Below are 15,717 nucleotides of genomic sequence, written 5' to 3' on the forward strand. Positions count from 1 at the left end.
GGAACACAAGCGGAACGTGGAGCTTGTGTTGGCGAGACTCCAAGAACAGGGTCTAAAAGTGAACTTAGCAAAATGCCAATTTTGCCTGTATGGTAGGGAATTCACCATACTGACAGACCATAAACCACTCCTTAAGATCTTTAGCCCTGACAAAGGCATCTCTCAGACTACTGCAGCCCGCCTCCAACGCTATGCCCTATTCCTGGGAGCATACAGCTACAAAATCCAGTATCGTGGTCATGATGCCAATGCGAATGCGGACGCAATGTCCCGACTGACAGGGAAGTCGATGGACTCTTCTCCACCGGTCAAGAGTTGTCGTTACACCAGCCTGTCCTTCTTGTCTTCTGGGGAGATAGCAGCCCATACAGCCAAGGATGCCTTTCTGAAAACAATACTTTCCTGGGTACGGTCCAGTTGGCCTGCAACCGTCACACAGGGTTATGAACCTTATTTCCGTAGGCGTATGGAATTAACTGTGGCTGGCAACTGTGTTTTATGGGGAGACCGAGTGATCATTCCACAGAGCCTCCGGAGACACATTCTGGACTTGCTACATACTGGTCATCCCGGGGGCACACGTATGAAACAAAAGGCCCGAGGCTATGAGTGGTGGCCAACCCAAGACTCACAACATATGTGAATGCTTGTGCTGGATGTGCACAAACTGCAAGAGACCCTCCTCAAGGGTGTGTCCAGCCCTGGACTTGGCCCACGGTTCCTTGGTTTCACCTACACTTGGACTTTGCAGGCCCGATCAGAGGACACGCCTTCTTGATCATAGTGGACGTCCATTCAAAGTGGCCTGAGGTAATTCCTGTTACTCAGCCAATGACTAAGGCAACGGTTTCCATACTGTTACATCTCGCTGCTACGTTTGGATACCCCAGAGAAATCGTCACTGACAATGGTGCACAATTCACCAGTCAGGAGTTTCAGCGTTTCCTGACTGCCCACAATATGAAGCACAAGTTGACCGCACCTTACCACCCGGCTACTAATGGTCAAGCAGTACGGTTTGTGCAGACTTTTAAACGCTATTTCAAAGCTACAGTGGCTGCAAGTAAACAACAGTCCCTGTCACCCCAGCAGCTGGACTCCTTCCTTTCTGCTTACAGAAACACACCACATGCAACCACCGGGAAAACTCCAGCAGAACTCCTTCTGGGTCAGCAGCCATGGACTGTTTTGGACATGCTCCGTCCTCAAACAGTCCAGGAACATGTACTGCAGTCCCAAGACAAGATGGTCAAACATGATGAGCTCCCTCGATTCACAGCCCAACAAAAGGTATGGGCCCGATCTTATGGGGCTTCCAACACCCGTTGGCTTCCTGCTGTCATTGCAGAGACTTTGGGACCTAAGATGTATAGGGTCTACCTGGAAGATGGTTCCATTTGCAGACGGCATGCAGACCAACTGCGTCCTTGTTTTCAACTGCCCAAATCCCTGACGCCGGCTGAACCACCAGTGTCGCAAGGATCTGCTCCCAGCGGATCAGAATGCACGGGGACTGATGATTGGGGGGACTCTGAACTTTTGAACTCAGCTCCAACAGAGCCCTCCAGCCCTGGTCCGGAGGTCTGTTCACCCACTGAGCTGGTGGATCCCTTCTTGGCCCCACTGGTGCCCATTCGGCCAGCCCTGTTTCCTCTGGTCCCGAGTCGCTGGGTGTCTGACCTCAACGACACTGTCGCCCTCCTGATCGGTTTCAGCTTCAAGACTGGTTACGAGACTTTCGGCGGGGCTGCCGAAAGTGACCCGATGACATTGTATCCCCGCAACTGTCCCTGGAAGCTTGGTCTCACATCTGGATGCGGGAAATGTCCGGTGCATCTCTTGTGTTTGAAGGACTGTTATTAGACAGTTATTAGTTAATGTTTTGTGCCTTTTCTCGTTTTGTTGTAATTTTTTTTTTTTAGGGATGGATGGAAGGTGTTATACCTGAAAGGTTCCATATGTACTGTCACTTTAAGGCTGGCTCCACCCAGGAGTGATGACAAGGGTCAAGGGTTATAGTAGCCATCTTAGAGCACATGGAAGGAAGCATATAAGATGTACCTGTCCTGAGATGCATGTTGCAGTGTACAGTGTGTACTGAAATAAACATCCATTGTTCCAGACCAGAGTCTTGTGTCTCTCACAACTCAGAGGCTATAACAAGCATGGCACAGTGCCCCCTGACATCAGAACATGGCACAGTGCCCCCTGACATCAGAGCATGGCACAGTGCCCCCTGACATCAGAACATGGCACAGTGCCCCCTGACATCAGAGCATGGAACAGTGCCCTCTGACATCAGAGCATGGCACAGTGCCCCCTGACATCAGAGCATGGCACAATGCCCCCTGACATCAGAGCATGGCACAGTGCTCCCTGACATCAGAGCATGGCACAGTGCTCCCTGACATCAGAGCATGGCACAGTGCCCCCTGACATCAGAACATGGCACAGTGCCCCCTGACTTAACAGTTAAGGCATCCCTAGCTGGACAAGAAAGCAACTTTGCAGCTCCTGGAGGAGGGGGGGAGGCAGATGGGGGAGAGAGGGAGGGAGATGAGGGACTGCTAACTCACCTGGCTGGTATCTGTAGGATCACACAGAAGAATCAGTGTAGCAGCCCCCAAGGATCTTCCAGCTGCTGTACATAAACTCTCCCGCCCCCCACACATCTCCGTTCTCAGACACACACAAGGATTGCAATGTGGGCGGGGCAGACACAGGGGATGGGGGCTGGAGGAGCCAGAGAGGATCGAGCCCTTTCTCCTCTCCTGTTCAGTGGAGGAGGGGGGGTTCTTCTGGCAGAGTCTTGTTTTAAGTGAAATCTACCCTCCTAGATTCGCCTATGCTCCCCACTAGACGCTGCTTACCTCCTATCCTATGGCAGCAGAAGAGGCACTGGAGGGCAGGCGGAGTGCAGCTGTATCACTCAGCCTCCTACAGTAAGAGATCACTTGCCGGAACTATAGAGGGAGCATCGGGAAATGCGGCCAGCTGTCAGCTTACTCCACGGCTGCAGTTCTCTAGGGGATATACCTACCAATCAAAATTGTCTCACTTTCAGCACTGTCACTGCCAGTGAGTGTCCATTAGCAAACCCAGCATTTTCCCTAGAAAAAAGCCCTGGCTGTCACATGGGGGATTAGGGTGTGCCCAGGCACACCCGGCACACCCCGTGTGCACGCCTATGCCAATCTATTAGGATCTATCGTTTTCCCCTGGAGCTTTGGAATATTATTTTGTTCTGAGGTGAGTTATTTTGCCCCCCCGCATGCCTCATTGTCACCTCCGCATCTTTGCTTTCCTTCTCTCTTCCTTTCTTCCCCCCCTTTCCCTTTTTTTTCTCCTCTTTCCCCTTTCCTTTTTCCCCTTTCTTCCTCCCTCGCCTTTATCCACTCCCCCCCTCCACCTTCCTCCCCTCTCCCCTTTTCTTTTACTCCCTCCCCTCCCCGTCCCCTTTGTCCCCTCCCCCCACCTTCTTCCCCTTCCTTACCCACCTTCCCTTCTCTTTTACCTAGTGCTTAGTGACCTTGATATGCCCTTCTATCATTATTATTCCCTTCATCTAGAGCCATTTCCACATATATCCCCCTTGTCCGCCGCGGGGGGAGTTTTTCGTTGAGCCGCGTGGCTCTACACCAGGTGAGCAACTCATTTTTTATATTATCTTGCTGAACTATAAGTGTATAAGCCTTTTAAGTGTAATTTAATTGATCTGTGTTTTATTCAATTATTTATCTTATAGATATTCGTTCTGAAGAAGCGGTGTATGTACCGTAAAAAAGAGGAAAGGTCAATCCTTGAGACATATCTCTTCAACAGATATCTCTTGGGGGAACCCTGAGTACTTGTTTATTGATTATTTCAATTTTGCTTTTAATTGTGTGTTTTTTGTATGTTTTTTTTATATGTAATAAATAATACTTTTTATATATGTAGCACTTACCCCCAAAGGAGCTGCTGGTTTTGTCTGTCACAGGGGTCGTAATGGTGAAGAGGGAAAAAGAGTATTAAATGATGTCTGCACCAAACACTTATGCCCCGTACACACGGTCGGATTTTCCGACGGAAAATGTGCGATCGGAGCGTGTTGTCTGAAATTCCGACCGTGTGTGGGCTCCATCTGACTTTTTCCATCGGATTTTCCGACACACAAAGTTTGAGAGCAGGCTATAAAATTTTCCGACAACAAAATCCAATCGCGTCAATTTCGACCGTGTGTGGACAATTCCTACGCAAAAAGTGCCACGCATGCTCAGAAGAAATTCCGAGACGGAACAGCTCGGTCTGGTAAAATTAGCGTTCAGAATGGATAGAGCACTTTCGTCAGGCTGCAATCTTTAAAACTGTTTAATACAGAACACTCTCTTCTTCTTTCTAATGCTAGAAGAATGAAGTAGTTTTGCTGCTCATATTCACACAGACTTCTCACAAACCTATTTCTTTATTATTTATCATGATTCCTTCAATATATTTTGATTTGTCACATCTGACTAAAAATCTCTTTTTTTTTTTTTTGGTTTTGTTTTTATTTCAAGGCTGATGTTTTTTTTATTTTTATTTTTTAACTCCAGAATATTTTGTGTGTGTTTTGTGTGTCAAGTTACCACAACACCATTGATATCTTGTATTATTTAAAGTGGATGTAAACCCCCCAATTTTTTTTATCATACTGTAGAGTATAAGATTTCCTATCATTTGAGCCCAGTCTTGCCACACAGAGTTAATCCATCTCTGAGCAATCCTCTTTTATTGTTCAGTGAGCAAAATCTTGACAAACTGAGAAAAACTTTGTCAAATCCTCCCCCTTGCTGTGAGTGACAGGTGATTTACATCTCGTGCACTAGCCTAAGACACATGCATTATTTTTTAATTCCCTCCCCCTCCTTTCTTCAGCAGCTCTGCAAAGATTGGCTGTTCCACACCTCAGCATGATTTGGCATGCTGAAGTCATGTGGTTACTTTCCTGTCTTTTCACTGGATGTTAGAGATCATATCAGAAGTTCAGCAGAATTCAGTGTTAGGGCTCTTTCACACGGGGCGGATCAGTGATGATCCGCCCCGTGAACACCCGCTGGCTCAGCGGGGATCGCTCCGCCGATCCCCGCTGAGCAGAAAGATGACAGGTCCATCGCTGCACGCTGTGCAGCTACGGACCTGTCAGAGCGCCGCTCTCCCCTATGGGGGATCGGATGATGACGGACCGTAGTGTCCGTCGTCACCCGATCCGATCCGAAAACGGATGGAAAAGTAGGTTTTTCCTCCGTTACACTTTTCGGATCGGAGCGGCGTCGGATGTCAGCGGACATGTCACCGCTGACATCCGACGCTCCATAGGGATACATGTATGTCCGTTTTTCATCCGAAAACGGAAGGATGAAAAATGGACATACGGATCCCCCGTGTGAAAGAGCCCTTAGAAATACACAGGAGAACATGCATATTGACAAGGGGAGTGTAGAGGTGGGCGGGGAGTCTACTGACATCACGCCCGGCCACCTCCTGGCTGAGACTTCCCTGTGTATGAAAAAGGGACATGGTTTTAGTTTTTGCTTCATCAATCACAATCATAAATTAGTACTCCAAAATAACATCTATTTAACATCATTGATTGGACAACCAGAAATATTTAGAAGAATGCTATACCTGGCTCAAGCTGGGCTCCTCCACATGTTGCTGCCTGGAAGGCCCAGGTTGGGTGTCAGAAGCCTCAGCTGGAGGGGAAGGAAGCATGGAAGGAAGAGTGGAGAGTGCTGGCCTGGGTTCAGTCTGACCTGCCAGAAAATGCAGCCTGTCATAGTACCACAGCCTGGGGAGATAAATGTCATCTGCAGCTCCTGATCTCTGGGAATCCTGGACCTTCTTGTGCTCCCTTAGATAAGTGCTCCTCAGGCCACCAATTAGGATCTTCAAACAGGTGATGTCTGCCGTGGGGATCACCGACTTCACAAATTGCATCAACTTATCCAGCGTTGCCTTCCTCTTTGTTTGGTTCTTATAATCAGGGTGGTTTATCTGGCACAGACAATGCAGCTCCCTGAACATATCTATGAAAATTGGCATAAAGTCATGATCCTTCAAGGTATCTATTTTAACTGCAAGACACAACACAAGACAAACCCTAATGTCAGCCTAAAGCCTTCTAAACTTGTGCAAATACAGGCCTCAATCTAGAAGCAGTATAGGCCCAATGTTAAATCTTACCTTCGTTATCACGATCGGCGCCTCCGTTACTCCTTCCTCCGCTCACAGATCGTACGTACTATGCATGCGTGTTACGCTTTATAGACACTGCGCATGCGTGAAACTCCGCCCGCCCCTGACGTTCTTTCTAGTCTATTCCCCGCCCCTTCTCGTTCGGCGCAGTGGGGGGAAGGGCACATGGCGGAGACAGAGCAGGTGTCTGTTAATTACAGCAACAAAGAGGAGGAGGAGGAAAGCCCGGAGCCTGAAATGTCCTGATCCAGAAGGAGACGATTTAAGGCATCAAATATGCCCTTTGTGGAGATGGTGGAGATGGTCGACATCCTGAAGAAGGCCGACTATGACGGGAAGTATGGACCTTACCCCAGCCCCAATGTCCGAAAGGCCAAGATCATGGCAAAAGTGGTCAAAAGTCTGCACCGGAATTTCGGGCTACGACGATGGAAAGATCAGCTCAGGAAGCGGTGGTCGGACCTGAAATTAAGGGAGCACGAGCAGTACAGAAGGATCCGGAGAGTGCTGCAAAAAAGTAAGAAGTTGTCCTGTGTTCCTATTCTTTATGTTTATTACGTTCGTGCTGCTCCATGTGCTTTTCTTAACTGTTGTCCAGTCTAAAATGGCAACTTTCATGTTCATGGACACATTATTCGTTCGTATGAAACATTGTTTGTTCGGTCTAGAAAACACCATTGTTTTGGCCATATGCATTTGAATACATTTTTTATGGCCTACTTGTCTTAACATAATTTGGTTGTGTAGATGGGTTTGTAACTAGAATGTAATGCAAACTAGATTCTGTGTAAGGAGAGGACACTCAGCAGCAGTTTTCACATCTGGACGCTGGAGCACTAGTGTGGGACACAAGAACACCCTTTTTATTAGGGGGCCCACACAGGTGCTCCAGTGTATAATATAGGGGTGTCTCCATCTGTGAAGCTTGTACAAAACAGGTATGTATTTAAGCTTGACAAAGGACAAAAATATTTCTTCATCTTGGAACTCTGTCAAAAGAGACAATTGTACCCAACTTCCAAGCAATGTTTCATATTTCTATTTCTGCCATGAAATATCTGTGTGCTAAGTATACCTATTTTTTTTATCATAGGGGATAAAAGACTCGGAGGACACCCCTCATCCAAGGAGACCACAGACCCCCCACCTCTGGAAGAAGGGGAAATCCCACAAAGACAACAGGTGGAGGAGGAGGAAGGAGACGTGGTGGAACTAGTCACCACAACAGGTGAGTGTCTGCGACCACAGGCTCAGGTAAGAGATGGATGCCGGCATATTTATAATACATGGTGTGTTTTTGTTTCTATCTTTTTAGGTGATCGTGATGTTGTGGATCGAGATCATTTCACCTCTGAAAGTGCACAGATCCTGATTGGGGAGATCATGGGGTGTAATAGGGACTTGGAAAACATCCAGAAAAACATCAATGATGTTTAAAAAAAAAATGAAGAACATCATTGATGTTTTAGGGAGAGTTTAAAACCCCTCAAAATCCCTTTGGTTTTTTGTGCTTTTTGTGATCTAAAAATTTCTAACATTTTTTGACATATTTGCGAAAAGCCAAATTTTGAAGATGCGCACAGTGTGTCAACATGTGCCATCTGCCATCACGGGAGATCAATGGACGCGTTTTGGGGGTGCAACCCCTTCCTCAATAATAAAGTAGGTGGGAGGAAGGGGTTGCACCCCCAAAACATGTCCCTTGATCCCCCGTGATGGCAGGTAGCACATGTTGACATTCGGCAATTTGTGTGCATCTTCAAAATTTGGCTTTTCCTGGGGTGACTTCACCCCATCTGAACGCAATATCAAACACAGTTTGTAAACACTCATGTCTGATATTGCCTTCAAGTTCTACAAAAGTTGAACTTTGTAAGTTCAAGATTTGTGTCTTTCTTGTTGGTTTTAAACATGTCTGTTTTATCTCAAATGGACATTTCTACGTTTTCTAATGTGACCCAAAAAATTGTTATACAACAAACATGTTGGTTTGTTTTAAAAACTTTTTTCAAATGCACATGTGATTGTGCTGGTATTAAAAAGATTGATAATCAAGAATGTGTGGATTATTGTTTAAACGCTCCAAAACTTTTGTTGTGCTCTAATTGGTGTTTTCTGTGACAATGGGGGTTATTTCCTAAGGGAAAATTCACTTTGCACTACAAGTGCAGTTTCAGTGCAGTTTCAAGTGCACTTGTAGTGCAAAGTGTCTTTGCCTTTAGTAAATAACACCCAACAGTGCTTTGTAATGTTACACAATCACGCCATTTTCAGGACTACCCACATTTCAGTCAGGGTCAGTTAAAAGAAACACAAGCAGTAAATGTCACCAAAGATTTTAGTAGTTAAAATGATTTTTTTATTTGAAAAAGGTTTCAGACATTGTCTGGCATATTGATGGCCCCCCTACCCGCAAAGTATTCAAGGTATCTTAGACGTTCCTCACGGGCACTCAGGGGGGGCAAGCCAGGACGGCCACTTTCAAGCGCCGTCAGGGTTGATTCATTCAGAATTCCGGCCTCAGGCCAAACTGAGCCAGCATAGTTGGCAGAATGTTGCCATAAAAAGTTGTGTAGAACACAGCACACCAGGATGATATGATTCAGTTTGTACTCCGCCATGTGTATGTGTGTAAGAAATAGGCGGAACCGGCTGGCCATGATTCCAAAGTGTTCTCCACCACTCTTCTGGCTCTGGCCAGCCGGTAATTAAAAACCCTCTGGTCCTCATCGGGAATGGCCGCATAAGATGGTCCCCCAGCGCAAACGCTTCATCCGCAATGAAGACGAATGGGAGTCATTCCGCATTGTCTTCTGGTGGTGGCAAGTCCAATCTGCCATTCTGGAGACGCCTGTAGAACTCCGGCCGGGGCGATGACTCCACCATCGGACATCCGGCCATTCTTCCCCACGTCCACATATAGGAACTCATAAGTAGCCGACACCACTGCCAACATCACAATACTATTGAACCCCTTATAGCTGAAATAGTATGACAACGAGTTGGGTGGTGGGACGATGTGGACGTGTTTCCCATCAATTGCCCCTCCGCAGTTAGGAAAGTCCCACCGCTGGGCAAAGTGGGAGGCCACAGTCTGCCATTCCTGTGGGTTGGAAGGAAACTGTGGAGTCAAACAAGAAAAAAAAAAAATATTCATTTCGCACATAAACAGGGAAAGCAGATTAGACACAAACATTCTTGCCCAACATCAAGATAACATTTATTTGAGGGAGTTTTTACACCTATCAGATTCCCCCCCCCCCTCTCATGGGCCATTTCTAACATTATGGGGGGGAGCTCTTGGACAGGTAACCCTCTCCACTTCATTGAGAGATGAATGCCTAAATAATGTGTATTACTTTGGCCAGCCCCTCCTTAGTTACACTATTTCCAGCCCACCGGACAGGTAAGAAGTGTCAGAATACAAAGATATAAATACACATTGTACACATTTGAGCAAATTTGGAAATTCTGCTATTACCTATCAAGATAATAATAGTATACAAAAACTTTAAACAGTACCATTTGAAAGTATACAGACAGGCCCTTGCACTACATGCTTTGGGTAATTCATCCATACATCTGACCACAAAAGAGATGGGTATAGTATGTATGGGTTTGGCAAAGTCAGCAGATAGATGATTGAGGATAGATACAGAATTGGTATCAGCTGACTTAGCAGTTGGGGGGAGGGAGGGTTCAAAATGATTTGGGGACCCCCCAAAAAAAGCCTCTGGCACTCTGCCTGAATTTTCAGCACAAATCACATTTTACCCCCCCCCCCTCTTATTTCAACCTTGGGGTTGGAACACATGCAGTCAGGCACGCATGTACCCAAGACAAAGCATCCACATACCCCATTTTAACGCCAGGGTGATGCTTTACTGTAAAGTTGAATTTCCTGTAGGACCAGGAACCACCTATTTATCCTTCTATTGGTCTCCTTGTTTTGAGCCATCCACTTTAAAGGAGCGTGATCAGTAACCAGGTCAAAGTGCCTACCTAGCAGATAGTAGCGAAGGGAATCTAGAGCCCACTTCACCGCTAAACACTCCTTCTCAATCGTGGCGTAATTTACCTCATGGGACTTCAATTTCCTGCTGAGGTAAATGACTGGGTGCTCTTCCCCGTTCCAGACCTGGGGCAACACTGCTCCTAACCCAACGTCTGATGCATCAGTTTGTACAACAAAGTCCTTAGAGAAGTCTGGTGAGTACAACACTGGCTGGCTACATAAGGCTGTTTTTAAGGACTGGAATGCTGCTTCAGCCTCTGGGGACCATTTAACCATGACAGACTCTTTCCCTTTTGTCAGGTTGGTGAGGGGCACAGCCTGAGAAGCAAAATGGGGAATGAATCGCTGATAAAAGCCAGCGATTCCCAGAAAGGCTCGTACCTGCTTCTTGCTGTTGGGATGTGGCCAACTCTGCATGGCCTCGACTTTATTGACTTTTTTATCATGTTTTATCACTCTCCTCCCAATAGTGTACCCAAGATATTTGGCCTCCTCTTGTCCAATGGTACACTTCTTTGGATTGGCCGTAAACCCAGCTTCCTGGATAGAGTCTAAGACTGCTTGCACTTTTGGGAGATGTGAGACCCAATCTGTGCTATGGATAATCGCATCATCCAGGTAAGCTGCAGCATATTTCTGATGGGGCCTCAGAATCTTGTCCATTTTCCGCTGGAATGTTGCCGGTGCATTCTGTAACCCAAACAGCATTCTCTTATATTGGAACGCCCCATCTGGGGTTACAAATGCAGTTTTCTCCTTGGCCGACTCGGCCATGGGAATTTGTCAATACCCTTTGGTGAGATTGAGAGTTGTCATGTATCGGGCTATTCCCAGCCGGACTATCATGGGGCATGGGGTAGGTGTCAAATTTTGTAACTTTATTAAATTGTCGAAAATCGTTCCAAAACCGCCAGCTCCCATCAGGTTTGGGCGCTAGTACGATAGGACTGGACCAGTCACTCTGGGACTTCTCTATCACACCCAATTCCAGCATCCTTTGAACCTCCCCGTGTATTGCCTCCCATCAGCCCTCTGGTATTCTATGAGATTTTAGTTTTACCTCTTCTCCTGGCGGGGTGATAATGTCATGCTCTATGCCAGATGTTTGTCCTGGCAGCTCAGAGAAAACCTCTTTGTTGCGAAGTACAAACTCTTTAACCTCCTGTTGTTGGGGTTTCGATAAGGTGACTGCGATTCCAACCTCAGGAACTAAGCAATCAGACTGGGCCAGTGACAAAGTCTCTGCAACTAGGGATTCCCTATCCCTCCAGGCTTTCAGCAGATTGACGTGATATATCTGTTCCGGCTTTCCCCATCCTGGCTGTCTGACCCTGTAGCTCACGTCACTCTCAGGTGCTGCTCAGGTGAATGAGATCATACATTTGAGACCTAGGGGGTTTTCCAAGCTGGAAAGTCCAGTTATGTACACGCTGAGCCCGGACGGCCAGGGTGACACCCAACCGTGCCAATATTTCCGTTTTTAGCACCACATAGTCTTTTGCTTGGTCAGGCTCTAGGTCGTAATAAGCTTTCTACAATTCCCCAGTTAACAGAGGGGCCACCAGTCCAGCCCACTGCTCCTTAGGCCAATTTTCCCTTTCAGCAGTCCTTTCAAATGTTTTCAAAAACATCTCCGGATCATTCTCTACAGTCATTTTTGTCAGTAAAGAGCTCACACCAAAGGAGGCGGTATTAGTGCAACCACTTGCCTCACTGGTCTGCAGACGTTGCTGCATTAATGTCTCCATTTGTTGTTTGAGACTCTGCTCTTGCTTCTGCAACAGGTCTATGAAGCGGGCCTCAGATTGCTGCTGGGCTTGTTGCTGAGCTTCCAGACTCTGCTGGTGAGCTTGCTGTTGATCTGTGAGGCTCTGTTGCAAAGTCGCATTTGTCTGCTGTTGAGCTGCAAGTCTCTTTTGCAAACTCGCATCTGTCTGCTGCTGATTTGCATTTGCTAGAGCCAGCTGTCTCAGTATCTCCTCCATGCTGGCCTTAAAAAAAACTGCCCTGGCTTCTCCACCAACTGTGAAGGGGTTAGCTCGGCAGCAGGTGTGTGTGACCCCCCTGGATGGGTTCACCACACAAAATCAGGCACAGCAGACAGCGTTATAGGTGAAAAAAAACAAAGGTGTGGTTTATTTTATACTATATGCAGTGGAAAATATAACAGCAAAACAAAAAGAAACATGGAAAGAAATCCTTGACCGCTTACTACACACATAGATTCCCTATCTATCAACTAGGTGCAGCCTTGTGCTGCCTCAGTCCCTATCTCCCTGTTTAGAAGTTTGCCACACAGGCGTTGACTCACCGCACAGGACAGATACCATACTCCCCAGTCTACACAAACAGAGAACTGGTTCCACGGTGGAGCATCTCCCCAAGCATGCTGGTGTTTTTTATATAGGTCTTAATGAGCCCACTTACTTCAGCTGGGCTCATTAACTCTTCCCCTGCAGGACTCCCAGTACTCCCCCTAGTGGTATAAGTCGGCATAAAGCCTGAATCTAGGGCATACAGGTGATTTTACCTGCCTGCTGTCACAATATATATATATATATATATATATATATATATATATATATATATATATATAAAACACTAGCGGGAGATTAGCTCTCCTATTAAAATAGCAAAGGCTGTATAGATTACATCTATCTCAGTGTGGCCACATGTGTCGTTAACTGAGACATCCACTAGGAGGTGAGAAAACACTTTACATCTTCTCAATGAATGCAAAGTGTTCTCTGATTGGAAGAGGTGGAGAATGTAATGTCACTGCCTTGCCAATCAGAGAAGCTTTGCATTCATTGAAAAAATTGTACATATGAAGATGAGGACCAATGTAACTATGTCAAAATTGCCACAACTTAACGACAACTTTAAGTATTCAAGGGTATGCTAGTGAAGAGGATATGTTAGCAGTCATATACAGGGTAGGTATGCAAATTACACCACTTCTTGGTGTGAGGGGCATCGTGCTAAAAACGACCACTCTCCCTGCACTACATGTATGTTAAAGAACCTGTCTGTAAAATAAACAATTTCTTAAAACAGGTAGAAAACAGGTTGAAATCAAGAAGAATTATATAGATATCAGAGTATGTGATGTGCTGAGATATACAGTACCTTCCCAGCAGTAAAGTGTCCTTGTAATTGTAAATTGCATTAAAATCTTGGCAGCAATGAACATTGCACACACTCTGTGCTATCACTAAACAGCTGCCCTTGCTTGGTGACACAATTATTCCGCACTACTTGTGTTGCTGTGTACACACACTTGTTTGCACGAGCATTGCTGTGTCAATAAGTGGCTTTTAGCGTCTGGTATTTATTACCATTCTGTACAGTAATTCAAGCACCAACCCCCAACCAGATTTTAGCTACAGATAGATTAAATATGCTTGAGAACGCTGCACACCATGGATAAAAACACCTGCTGACATCAAAACTAGAGGTCCTCAGGTAATATCAGGAATTGTTTGCCGTGTAAAGGAGCCAATATGACATTTCCCATAGTGATATTGAGATCATTGTCAGTGTTTTCAACATAGGAGCCAAATGAAGTGACAAACAGACTTCAGTCAGTCCATATTTAGAAAAAGATAAAGCTTGGTTTCCATTTGCTGTCCATAACTAATGGCCAGTGAAAGTGCACAATTTGTTCTCTCGTCAAATTTGTTTATTATTTTTTAAATATAACAAAGATTGACAAATTGAGTACAATATTCAAATAGCAATAAAGCTAAACACATCGATTTATGAACAGGATGAGTACATAACAATGTAAAAATTTAACGAGTAGAGCATTGAATAAACCAATAAAGTATTACATCAAAAGCATTCAAAAATTCCATCAGAAGGAAATAACTAAGCTAGGGACTATTGGTTCATTTTACAAGAGCAGTAATAAGGAGATCAATCTAATAGGTATATAGTAAAAATAGAAGCGATAATGTGTATATAAGTACCACACAATATTAAAAGAAAGGTAGAAAACAAAAAAATAGGAGTAGATAGAGAGAAGAGGGTAGAAAAATAGGGGGAAGGGAATCGGAGGGTTTACAAGTTGTGATGCGATCCCAAATGAATAGAAATTATAGTCAAGGAAAATAGAGTAAAATTACCAAGGCAATAATAGTGAGTCATCAAAGTCTGGAGGTAAACAATGCTTAACCCAAGGAAGCCAGAGTTTCTCAAATTGACCAATTCAATTTCTTTCGATTGCTTCCAATTTAGCATGAATAAGAGCTTTATTAGTTCTGTGTAGGGATTCAGCTAGAATTAAATATTGAGTTTTCCATGACTTAGCAATGGTTTGTTTTGTGGCTATTAGGAGCTGTAAAAGGAGGTGACATTGATTCTGTGTGATCCCATCAGGTTTCAGGTTTAATAAGGCTGTAGCAGGATTGGGCTGTGTAGGTGTATCAAAGATGTTGGAGGCTAAGTCAAAAACTGCCTTACAGAATTTTTGAGCAATTGGGCAATCCCACCAAATATGAAGTTGAGTGCCAGACTCTGAACAGCCACAAAAACAAGCTCCAGGGTAATCAGAAGCATATTTCGATATTCTAGCGGGTTAGCACCCCTGAAGTTGGTTTCCACAGCAACAACATTAGAAGAAGCAGACTTAGTGGCGGACCACATGCTAGACAATTCAGTAGCATTAAATGAGCGATTAAGGTCTAGTTACCATTTGGAGACATATGAGGGGGATCAGTGTCAGTACTAGCTAAAATTTGCTTAAAGTGGAGTTCCACCCAAAAATGGAACTTCCACTTTTCAGAATCCTCCCCACCCTGGTGTCACATTTGGCACCTTTCAGGGGGAAGCAGATACCTGTCTAATCCAGGTATTTGCTCCCACTTACGGGCATAGATAGCTGCAGTATCCACGGATATCTATGCCATCTTTAGCAAGTATTTTAGCTAAAAGTTGAATGTCAATATTAAGAAGCAAAATAGGACGATAATTTGTCCAAGATTTAGATTTATCAGATTTAGATTTGGGAAGCATGGAAATTATGGCCATTAAGGATTCTGAACGAAAAGAGTGTCCCCTCAACAACATATTGAAGGCCTCAGTTAGGATAGGAGATAATATATCAGAAATTTTTTTGTATTAGGAAGCAGAAAATCAATCTGGGCCGGGATGTTTATTAAGTTTTAAAGCCTTAATAGCCGTGATGACTTCTGTTGCAGAGATGGGAGACTCGAGTCGTTCACGTTGGGTTTGTGAGAGTGTTGGAATGGTAATTTGTAAAAAAAGGGAATCAGCAGCAGCATGGCCAAAATTATGGTTGGGCGAATATAATTTAGCAAGATTTTAAAAATTTTAACATTTTGACAGGGTTACTTGTGTATGAATCACGGTTTAGTTTGAGTCGCACAGATGTCCTAGGTTTTTGCAGTGAGCGTAAGGTTCAAGCTAATAAGGTATCTTGTTTGTTTGCTTTGAGGTAATAAAGGTGTTGTGATTTACATATT

Source organism: Aquarana catesbeiana, linkage group LG07 (genome assembly GCF_042186555.1).
Source record: "Aquarana catesbeiana isolate 2022-GZ linkage group LG07, ASM4218655v1, whole genome shotgun sequence".
Classification (NCBI taxonomy): Eukaryota; Metazoa; Chordata; class Amphibia; order Anura; family Ranidae; genus Aquarana; species Aquarana catesbeiana.